Source organism: Aythya ferina (assembly GCF_964211825.1).
Source record: "Aythya ferina genome assembly, chromosome: 20".
Taxonomy (NCBI): domain Eukaryota; kingdom Metazoa; phylum Chordata; class Aves; order Anseriformes; family Anatidae; genus Aythya; species Aythya ferina.
The window spans coordinates 2,843,744-2,856,316 of NC_140318.1; positions in this window are offsets into that span (position 1 = coordinate 2,843,744).

Sequence of the window (12,573 nt, forward strand, 5' to 3'; positions counted from 1 at the left end):
CGCCGCGGGCCGACAGGGGGCAGCAGAGGCTGCGGGACGGCGAGGCCCGGCTGCTGCTGCGGCCGTTGGAACCGTTAGGGCCGTTAGAGCCGTTAGATCCGTTACAGCTGTTCCAGCCGTTAGAGCCGTTAGAGGTTTTTAAAGCGGCCAGGCGCTTCCCCGCGCCCTCCCGAGGCGCTCCGCCAGCCGCCCGCTTCCCCTCAGCCCGCAGGAGCCCGGCTCATTCCCTCCATCCCCACCACACGTTTCGGGCTCCGTGTTGTTCCCCTCTGAATAAAAATTAAAAATGCCTCCCCCTCAGGGCACGTCCTGCTCTGTCACACCCTGCCAGCACTCCTCATCGATACAGGGGCAGAAAAAAAACCCAGCCCAGGCACCCCAACCCCACCCAGCACCCTCCTGCCCTGCTGGGCCCTTTGCTCCCCATGGCCCAGCTCTTCAATGAGCCCCATTTTGTGCTCTGCCTCGGTGGCAGGGGGATAAATCCCACCCGCCAGGCTCCCAGGCTCGGCAGGATGCTGTTCCCCTTGCCCAGCTGCTCAGGGAGTGGTTGCAAACTCATTACTGCCGGCTTACCTGCAGCTTTGTGTTTATCTGCCATGTAACACAAACTGCCCCCAGGATCAGGCACTGTGACTACTGGGCTTTGCGGACAAAGCCGTGAGTTGGATTGCTGGCAACAGTGAAAGTAAGGGCCAAGGAGGAAGTTAATTAACAAAAAACCCTAAACTCCACTTGCCTTTTCTGTCATCTTTTGTTCTTTCCTTCAGTCGTGCCAAATCCCAGAGCTTTTTACCCAAGTAATAGCCCCACTACATTGTCTGCATTGAGACGATAAAAGCTCTGTGCAATTCATGACAGCAGGGCAACACTATCCTCCACTATTTATTATTTATCAGTTCTTACTTTTAGAGTTGACAAGAGCAGCAGCGTAAAGTCAAGCTACTGAACAACTTGATTCAGTCCCACGTTGTGCGCCCAAATTGTCTGGAGGTCTGTGAGTGGCCACGTCCTGCACAGTGAGCATGACCCAATCATACCCTAAACATAAAGGATGCCTGAATTTGGATTGTTTCCAATAACTTTTCAACTCCAGCTAACCTGTGTTTCACCTCCAGCAACATCACCCAGTGCCATCTCTGGTTTGCAGCCTCTAGGTTACAGCTACATATGTTAAGTCTGGTAGGGTAAGCTGCAAACAAAGCTAAACCCTTCATCTTGGAGAGTGACCTCAGGCATCCTCTTCCTGGATGCCTTGGCCCCATCACACCCCATTGAAGCCGCAACAAGCACGGGCTTCTGGAACAAACTCAGGGCACCAGCCTTGGTGAGCCAACAGCTTGGTGCAGCGCAGTGGATGCCGCATTCCCATAACCATGCTGTGCACACACGCAGGGCCCCTATTCTGGGATTGCAGAGCTCCTCTGAGTAATGGAAGCTCTGAAACTAATTACGAGGACTGCAGCGCGTGTACCCCTTCCAATGGGCTCTGACACTGCTCGGCAGGCCTTCCTCTAGGGCGATTGGACTTTGCAGAGCACAGAAATGAGGTGGTGGTAAGGCTCTGATTGAGGGCAGTGAGCTTAAATTACATCTGCCTGCTGCATGCCTAACTTGCAAACCTCAGCTGCTCACCAAATTCAGATTCTGTCTTTGGGATAGAACTATTAGTGTCTGCCCTACTATTTTCTCCTTTACTGCATCTCCTGGCTGTGAAAGTGCCCAAGAGCCAGCCCCTGACCACACACTTTGTCTGTTTTGAAGCTGTGAAGAGAGACTTCACTGGTGCAAAAACTTTAGGGCAAGATGGTTTCCCAGATTTGTGTGCGTTCCTCTTAAAAGCTTATCTCAAATACAAATCAATAAGTTTGTTTTTCAGAACTGCAGGACTTCTCTTCAGCTCTGCTTCAACCAAGGAGGCCCAGTATTACCAAAAAATTAGCCCCACTATGCCCGTAATGCAGTCCTCTGGGCTATTTTGTTACACTGGTTATATGGTGGAATGGAGACACAGAGGCAATTAATTACGTGGGAGAAAGAAAAGTTCTTTTTAATGTCACCTGTAGCTTTGTGGCATCCCTGTATTGATTACACCAAGGAGAAAACAGTAGATTACAAGCCAAGTTGGAGAGCACCATCAATACATTTAATTGGAAATGAAAAGACAAGTTTGCTGGTTAATTAAGGACCATATCAAAAGAAGGCTAAAATTACTTGGAAAGAAAAAACTTTAAAAATTTCTCTGGCCCCAGAATGACCTCTACTCCTGTCCTAAGCTTTCTTTTGTATTCAGGGTAGCCAAATCTCTATGTTCTTTGCATGGAGAAACAGGAGCATAACTGATAGTGCCAGTAAGTAGAATAGCTCAGTATTCATTTAGCATGCCAGCAATTGTTATAACTCCTTAGCACAGAGAGGGTTTAAATAATCTCATCTGCAATTTTAATTCCCTATGCAAGAATAACTGGGCTATATGAGAGGACTGTGCTGCTGATACTGCTAGAATCAAACAGCATCTTCTGACAGTTCCAGCATGGTAAAAGTTGGTGAGTGCTGTGCGTTAGCGTTTTAATTATTGGATACACACAAATCATTTATTAGACATTGATTTGTTTTTTAAGAATGTTCTAGTAGTGTGAAAATAGCTGGTAATTAACCCATGATTAGATAGATTTACCTCCCTTAGAAAAGCAGGGGAATCTCTGAAGGCTTACATTCATCAGCCTTTTCACTGTTCATCCTAAAAAGTCACAAGTGTATATGAGACAAAGAAATGTTCATTTGGAAAGAAACAAATCCTCCAGAATTCTGTCTGGAAGAAATGAGAATAAGGATTTCAGATGTATAAGATTTAGGATTGTGCTTGTGATTTTATTAGATTCTTAAGCTGTATCCAAAGGAGCAGACAGCTAATTGGATACTAGATGTCCATTAGCTGTTTAGAAAAGCAATATTGGTAGAGAAAAAACGAATCCTAGGAACAGCTCGAGCTGTTGGTTTGATAGAGTTTCACATAATATATCAGCATCAAGTTCTAAATTCTACAGTGGTCCTGAGTCCAGCAGCTGCTGATAGCCAGTACTTCTGGGGAAAATGCAATTTGTCAAATGTGTGTGAGCACAGGGAGAGAAGAAAAGCCATAGTAAACATCAAGCAGTATCTCTATTCATCCAAAAACAGGATGTTATTTCCATTAGACACTTACTCTTGGTGCCAGTTTCAGCTACAGCTTTCCCTGTGGTAAAGTTCACGGTTCTCATTGTTCTGGATAGGAAAGTCTGGAGGGAAATTTCAGTGGAGTGACAACTGTGCCTTTTGTGAGTTCACCTTCTGAAGCTGGAGGTGTGAGGTGGCAGCCTCTAAATTCGTGCATTCAAATAATCCTGGAAGAATTATTATTTCCATTTCCATAACAGCTTTCAGCCAAGGACTTCAAATCACCTACTCGCCACAGATGAATTAAATTTCCACCTGGCAGGTACAGAAATATTGTTATCCATCACGTTAGAAAAGGGAGGTTTTGTGGCAGTGCACAGCTAGAAAACACCCCACAATTTCCAGCTCTCTCTGTCCCATCTCCTTCCCAGGATCTCCCTTGTGGGGGGCAGGTTCAAAATTAGGAATCTTGCACAAAAATCCTGGGCTCAACAAAAACAAGGGACAGGCTTCTGCTGGCTCCTATGTCATTGGGATTTCACCCTGTAGCTCAACTTGTCAGCTGAGAAATTATTGTATTTACTGCACTTTTACAATGGAGGCCTTAATAAAGAGACTTTCCTTTAAAAGCAAACAAGAAAAGAACGGAAATGAGCCACATAGTAATCAGATGAGTTTGTGTGGCAAACAAGACTGGCTGGCTTGAATTTCTCATTCGGATGCTATTCAATGCCACTGTTATTTCTGAGCACGATGGTGCAGCCAAGTCTGGAAATGGAGGGATTTGAAGAACAACAGGAAGAAATTCCACATCCCCTACCTGCCCTTGTGAAATGTTACGAGAGACCTGGGGATAGTTATTACAGGACTGCACCGATTGCAGTCTGGGTCTGCACCAGGTGACAAGGGGTTAAGCCTGAGTTATTTTGAACAATAGATTTTACTTTATTTTCCTGTGTTTCCTACTTTGCAGACTTACATTCTGAGGCTTTACTACTTAATCCCCACTGTAGTAATAAAATTTTTTAATCCTGTGTTTAAAATATGAGATTTACTTGTCAAAATCTGGATATACAGCAGGAATTATAATCGCTGTTCAGCAAAAGCAATCCGCCTCAAGTTCAGGCTGGTGTTTGGAAGAGTTTGTCAGGTGCTTTATGTTCACGCTGGAGATATGCTGATTGCTGAGGTCAGAGCAGCTTTCCCCTGGCCTGAAGATACGAGAAGTTCCCAAGCATTTCACGGGTACCAGCTCAGGTTTCCCATTTTTTTCTCTCTTTTTTATTTTGGTGGTGCAAACAGTAACATCAGCTCCCTCAGACAGCACCTGCCAGGCAATTACTAATGGACAATTAATGTGTAAAGTGTAATTAATGTGTAATGTGTAAAGTCTCTCTCCAGAACTGAAATGCAGGGCCAGTTTGCCATGTCAGCACCTCGCAGCCACCGCTGGGCACCACGTAGTAAGGCCTTTTATTACACAAGACATCAGTCGGGGCACTTTAGGTAGGGAAGTGCTGCCAGGAGCATCCTGCAAGCCACAGACAGGGCCTGGCCACTTCAATATTAAACCTGAAATATATCCTTCTCTTGAAGAAAATTTATTGTCTTTGCCCAATATTTATTCAGAGCAGATTTGGAATGTGCTGCCCACCCCTCTGTCATACAGTAATATGGCCAAAATGATTAAACTCTTTTATATTTTCATGTGGTAAAATTAATACCAATATTCCTGAGCTGTTTAGTGAATTCTTAAATAGCAGAGAGTTCTCATACCTATATCTGCACCTAGTGCACGCTTATTGGCGTAGTTTTGTTTCCAACAGAGGCATCTCTAGGAAAAAGAGTCGAGTGCCAGTTGATCAGCTGTTATGTCTGATTTTCTTATGTTTGGTTGGTTCCCAGCAAATAAGCTGGGAATGAATTTGTCACATCACCTCCCAGTGCTGATCATATCCCACTTGGAACAAAAAAAAAACACTGCTTGGATTTGTTTGTTTGTTGTTCATTTGTTTTGATTGGATTTTTTTTTTTTTCACCTCCCCAGTTCATCTCACTTTATTGATTCAAAAATTTGGTGCCTGGAGAGGAAAGAAACGTCGTGGTGTGAGCTAACATGCATTTGTGGCAGGGGAAGCTAGTTATTCTTGGGTTAGTCCTTACTGAATAGCTGGTTATTTCAGCATTGCTTTCAGATTATATTTAAATGAGCTACTCTTTCAACAGAACATCCTTTTGTCTTGTGCAATGGCAAGAACGTTTTCCCTTTCTGTCTAAGGGAAGGTTTAAATCTAGATAAGGGAGAAAAATCTAGGACTAATGATATTTTTTTTCTTAATGGAAAAAATATAAGTAACTATCAACTAAATCATCCTTCGTGCTAGGCATGACAGGCTTAAGCAGTTTGAAATGATTTGTTTTTAAATGATATTATGATTTCATGGTTGCAGCTGTACTACTTGGTGCATCACCAGGCTCTGCACATCAGCCCCCTTCAGCAATTGTGGACACATTACTGGACATAGAGATAAAATTGCACATTTTTGTTTGAATAATGCCCACCGCAGTGCCAGGTGACACGTACTGCGTGGGGCTGGCTTTACCCAGGGGACAGAGCTGCCTTGGTGGCATCTTCCTGGTCAGGCCACGGGCACACAGCTGCCTGTCCCAGCCATGTCACACCTGCCTCCAGGTTTTGTCCCTGTTGGTTAAGCTTTTTGCTTTGTCTGTGCAAACACGCTTCAAGAAACACATCAAAACCCTTTAAAATGCAGTCAGTCCTCAGCTGAAAATCATCGTCTCTGCTCAGGTCTCCTGAGTTGAACACCTGTATCACTTCCAGCTCCAGTAGCTTGAAAAAACAAAGATATTTTCCTGCCTCTTTGAACCCAGAGCAAACTCCCTTCCCAGCAAGTCCAGCAGCATCTTTATCCAAATACTGTGACCTAAACTGCAACAAATGCAGCCAACCCTTCCATCAAGAAAGGCTTAATTTATTGTGAGCAAAGCACAACAAATCATGGACTTTCAGATTTATGGCCCCCAGGATCTGAATTGACCGTACAGCAACGCAGCCTTTCCAGCACTCTATTCATTTCTTTAATAAAGTTGAAAATGTAAAATATGCAGGCATGCAGAGCCACCCGATCTGAATTTTATGTAAAGTGCACAATAAGTTTATGGATGGTAGCAACATATGACTCCTTGTAATTTCATTATGTAAAAAGACACAGTTGGGATCTCTTAGGCCCCTATTTAAACATTTATGAATTAAATAATAAAATGCGTGCAAGACCGGGACTGGAGAACATCATTTTCTACCAGGCGGAATTGATGGGGAAGGGTCTCAGTGGCTGGAGGCTGTAAGAGTCTCTTTGTCACCCAGTTAGGAGAGAGAATCTGACAGAGAAACAAACAAACAAAAGCAGAAACCTGACAAGATGAGGAGAAAGAAAAATTTAATGCAAACTTTGGACCCTGGAACAATCCCACGAGGAGCTTCAGGTAGTTCTGGAGTCAAATATGGGTGCTAACTTTAGCACTTGCATCTGTCACCCTAATGGAAGCATGAGAGCAGGCTCTTCTTTCCTCGGCCTGTTATCAGCACAGCACCAAAGTCGCACAGCAGGCAGAAGATCCCTGTCAAACTGACAATGAGAAAAGGAAGGCACCAGAGAGCCGAAAACCAACCAAGAGTTTGCTCTGCTGCTTGCAGAGCAAAACTTCATCCTTGCTAAGCTCCACATCCCTTGGCTCTCCCTCTGGATCTCTCCCTGAATCCCTACAGGAGCAGACAATACAAATTCATCATCTTGTGATGCTGACGTGTGAGCTTCTCCATGGCCCTTTCCAAAGGAAATTCAAGGACACTATCAGGCACATCTACATACCTCCACTCAACCCGCACCCTGCTCGTGGGATCTCCTGGGACTGATGACAGCACCCAACAGCCACAGAAGAACCCCCACAGCTCCAATCTGTCACTTCAGAGCATCTGATGGTTGCTACATCAGCTGCACGCATACACTGTGGATAAACCTTTACCATATTGTCAGAGAAAAATAAATACTCTTGCCCCACCTCCCTGACCCTGTTTCCCACCTCGCCAAAAAAATCTCATGTTTAATTCCATTAAGTACCTATCTCAAGTGCCTTTGTAAAATAGTTTGATCACAGTGGCAGTATAACCAAGGAAAGAAAACGATTGAGTACATTTTGGTGTTATGATGGTATGCACGGGACATTTCATACCCTGAGTTAAGTAAACTCTAACCTGTTTGGGCAATACTTTTCGGTCAATAGAAATGCCATTATTTAGACTATCACAATCAATAAATTGGATTTTGCTTTTGCAAGTGAAAGGGCTGTTATTTTTCATACAGTTTGTCAATAAGCTCTAGGTTATGAGATATATGAAAGATATTCTACGCAGGCCAGAGAGTTATGAGCTCTCAGGTGGATGAATTATTTAAGTTCTTTTCACTTCTATAAAAAATAAATACCAGGATGGCCAAAACGGATGCCATAAATTGTGCTTTTGATGTAGGATTTCCATCTTTTCTTGTCTGTTCTAAAAAGCCTGGGCTCTTTGTACTAAAAATCCTTTTACCATTTGCATCCATGCAGGGAAAGACGTTATTACATACTGAAATAGCCTCCCTTGAACTGGACTTAAAGGTGAAGAGTTACTACGTACAAGAACTGAGAGGCAAAAGAAGCGTGCAGTTCTGGCTGGAAGGAACAGCGCAGGCTTCCCGAGCTCAAGCCTTTTCTCCTCCAGTAAGTTTGGCTTCCAAACCAACACTGGGTGCTGCTCTCTATAGGTAAGAAGCACTGCCTGCTAATGAAAAGCCCTGGTAGCCTTCCTGCAGGACATCACGCTGGGTGTTGGGGGCTGTGCTGCATCCCCAGATGCTCGTGTGCCCAGCCTTGGAGCACGAGGAGGGGATGAAGCTCGCAGCCACCAGCTTGGACCAAGCTGCGTCAGCAACTGAGGACATTGATTCCCTCCCCCTTGCTCCCTCCAGGAAGACTCACAGCCACACACCCAAGCATATCTTGGGCAGCAAAAAGGCAAAGGGGCAGAATTCACCTCCCATTTTTCCTTGACAGCTCCCCCTGCCATTCCTGTGGCTTTTCCACTGTATGGAGGTTATCTGTCCCCATGAGCTATTGTAAGGAAACCTCAGCAAAGGAAACTGCAATTCATTGCAAATAGAAATGAGTTATTCGATGCTACAATAAAACCTGTGTAATATGGACAGGGAGCTCTTATGTTGCCCTGGTTTGAAATCTGTCTTGTGGTCTGCCCCTTCTCTTTAGCTCCAGTAATTCTCTCCAGCCCTCACTCACCAGTTCAGCAGAGCTCCCTGCCCTAGCTCTCCACTCTGACATGATCCATTATTTAACCTTAATGTGCTCTGTATACCCCATCAGCACGTTCGATATATATATATTTTTTCATTCACAAGTGTGCTCAGAAGAGCCAGGTCAGAGAACGAGGCCTCTTTGTTGCCAGATGCTGCAGGGACGTGTAAACAGAAGGGGAGTTCTTACATCCAATCTCACATTAGGATATTGCTTCCTTCTCCCCACCAGCACACACTTGAAGCCTGCTCTGTCCTTGCCGTTTCCTTACCAATCCACTCTAGTTAATACCTTTTTCATAAGGAGTTTTAAATTATAAGCCTAAATGAGGCCAATAAATTATACTTCATAAAATTCTGTGCACATCATTTTCTGGCAGAAAAGGCTCCAAAGAAATATTTTCTATGCCACCACCTATGTTCCCATCCCTTTGCAATATAACATTTATTCTAATATTAAAATGGCAGCTGCTCTATAAATTGTGAATCATTAGCACTCTTCATTGATTTTTCCCTTGCAGCCTGCAACCCTGGGCAGCGACTGTGTGTGAATATCAGTCTATTGGATTGAGATTCATATCCTATTTGAGGGTCAAAGACCGAGACCTCATGAGCTTGAACTTCTATCAGCCTAAAGCTGATCAATACTTGGAGATATATTTGATCCTGGCTGCTAGCACAGATTAAGTGGCCATAAATACAATCAAAAACGTGAGGCTGCTGGGATAAGTGCCGGGGGAGCAGGAGCACGGCAGCACCGATGCCAGCTCCGGGGGGCTTCCCTGGGTGCTGCGCTTGCGGGGAGAGGGCTGGAGGCTCAGTCCTGCACCCAGCCCTGCTGATGGAGGAGGGAAGGAGGATTTGGCACTTCAAGGACCTCAGGAACACCATGGGGTGCCTCGTTGCTTTCTAGGATCAGTGTCCAGGCTTGGGCATCACAGCCCTGCTGGGCGCAGAGCAGGCAGGAGGCAAGGAGGACAACGGCCAGAGGGTGCCAGAGCCAGCCGCAGCTGCACCCAGTGTGGGCACACCAGGAAGGTTGACCAGGAAACATCAGATGGGTCAAATAATTTCACTTTTTCCTGCCTCTTCCCTCTCACCCTCCTCTGCCATCTGACCAAGCGAAACTTTAAATATATGATTAAAATGACCTATTAAAGGGGAGAGACTTGTTCCATTTGAGTATATTAATGGTGATTCTGTACCGGCTGAGGTAGAAAAAAATCCATAATCATAAGCCTTATTAAAGAACAATATCCTTCGAGAGCTTTTTGTTTTCCCCTTTAGATAATGCGAAGCCTTGAAAAATAGACATAGAAAGAAATAGAGACATTGTGTGGCACTGCTACAGAGACCGAGGCACTCAGTGAAATTGCCTTCCTATTTTTTAGGCATGTTTACACCATGCCTATTCGCAGCATTGCCTTTGATCCTAAACTCTAATTTAAAGGATTCTTTTTATATACCTGGGAGATCCAGAATGGAAATAATTAGAGGCACGACATGAAGTCAGTGGGACTCTGGAGAAAGCAAGGGACTCACTCTGTATAAAGCGGTTGCAAGAGGGGATGCAGGGTGTGATCTGTGCCTGGATGGGGCAAAGGGCAGAAGCCACCGCTTGCCAGTCATGGGGAGGGAACCACTGCACTCCACAGCATCCTAAACCAGCACCTCCTCTGCTGATGTTGGGGAGCTCAAATGCAGCCTGGTGTTTATGTTTACACAGCTCCATGTCCTTGTGGTGTCCTTGTGGGAAGAGACTTCATTACCATAAAGAATATGTTTTTATTCCAGTACATAAGTACTACTTATTATAGTCCCATATATTTTCTGACACAACCAAGGGGTCTTTATTGTTGTACATCAAGGTCACTGACAAGTAATATATTCAATCTATTAAGTTATTAGGAGATAAATAATTTGGATGCAAGCTGAACTCTGAACTTTTACCTTTTCCCCTGACAGACGGGTAGTTTCTTGGCGTTCATACTAATCTCGCCTGTGCTTGAATAGTAATTCCATTAGGGTTATGACTGCAGCTGTACATATGCAATGACCTCAAATACAATTTCTTTATGGAGATGGGCAATAGGAATATTAAAATTTTAAGCCAAAGAGGATGTAATTTAACTTTACATTATTTATTGTGGACACAAATCCTTTATAATATTAAAGGATAAAGAATTAATAAAAGAAAGATCCCATAAACAATCCATAAAGTCAAATGTAGCTCTTGATTTAATGCAATTGCTTTTTAGTGTCTTCTGGTTACAGACTCGCACCTCATTAAGAAAAGTCCAGTCGGGAATCAAGAGCATCCTGGCAGACTTGAGGGTCCCTGGGTGTTTTAGGAAGCTCTACTGCACCTGCTAAGCAGGGTATGGCTCTCTGCGGGCCCTAAGAGCTGGACCACACAGGGTTGGTCCTGGCATTGCCAGGAGCCCTTGGGCTTAGGCAGTGTCCCAGGCTGGATCACCCATATCTGGGAGCTCTGATTTTTCCTCACCCTAATGCTCTATCAAAAAGTTTTCATTCCTGATACAACTTAGCTGCAGAAACGGCGTGCCTTGGAGGTTTTAATAGGTGGATGTCGTGGGCTGACTTCTGGGACAGGAGGAGCACCATCCCCAAGTGCCATGGCAGGGCTGTGGCCTGGTGTCATCCTGCACGAGACTGCGATCCCAGTGCCCGGAAAGTCAAAAATCACATCATGTATTTAATAGGTGTTGATGATCCATATGTTAAAGCTGTTTTCATATCAATTCTTTCTAATTTAGACATGCCCTCCTCGAGCTGGGAGTTTGCAGCTAGGGTAAGTAAAGTGCCTGCAGCACTGCTCAGAGAGCTTTGGGTGCAGCTGGAGGTCAGCAGGGCACTGGGCAGGAGTGCACAGGGCCATTTCCAGAAATGAGGACAGCGGGTTGTGAGGACAGCAGGTTGTCTCACCTGGGCCCTAAGATTCATGCACCTGGTGCTGTAGTGCACAAGCTGCAATTATTACTTTTTACTCCATCTACTTACACCACAGTTTAGCTTTTACATATGACAAAGATGCTGTTCTAATTACCTCCTGGGCTTTCTAGAACCATCATTAGCTCATTTTACATCTCTCCCCCCCAAGAACCAGCTTTGTGGGTCCTGCCTCTAACTGCTGGTGCTGCTTTATTCCTCCTGCTGAAAGCAGAAGTCAGCCCCATCTGGGGGGTAACGCTACTGCAGCCAGAGTTCACGCACTCCTTTTCACATTCTCCATTCTGCCTTCCTTTTTCCCCCTCCTCCTCATTTATCATCCCCTTCCCACACCCTTTCAGCACTCCTTGGGGTCTTCCTCCGACCAGAAGTGCCCTGGGCACCAGCCCCCAGTGCCCAGCTCCTATGGCTGGCACAGAGGCATCCCCTTAGCCCCCAGGAAGTGGGAGCTTTGCCTGCAGACAATATGTGTGAATGTTTTCAGACCGCTATGGGACAATAAATCAGTTTGATTCAAACTTGAGGTTTTTATCAGGTTGGGATTTGTTTTTTCCCCAGTGTCTGTTGGGCATTTGGGCTGTCCAGCCCTGCTGCTGTTACAAACACCAGCTTTTGTACTGCAAGTGATAAGCAAAATTCACTTAACATGACTTTACCACTTTTAAATCCAATCTCCCACATGCACTATTAATTTAGATCTAATCAGAACTATTGCACATGGAATAATTACCCATTGATTACAAGGGACATATTTATTGAAGATAAATCATACCTAGTATATTACGTGGCTGTTAATCCTCCTCTGGCATGCTTTAAATAATTAATTGGTGGTTATTGAACTCGCAAAAAGAGTCATTAAGCAGTTAGACTGCAGAGAAGTTGCTCTGCCTGGTGTTGTCTTTGGTTTTGAGAGCGGACACACGAAGCCAAGCAGGGCAAAGAGCTTCAGGACTCTCAGCAGCTGGTCCCTTACCAAGCCTGATATTCAATAAAGCCACACCAGCAGCAGACAGGGGCCCTCAATACACACCAATAACTCCGGACTCACTGCCCAGAGACTACCTGTGATGGTCTCAGGCCC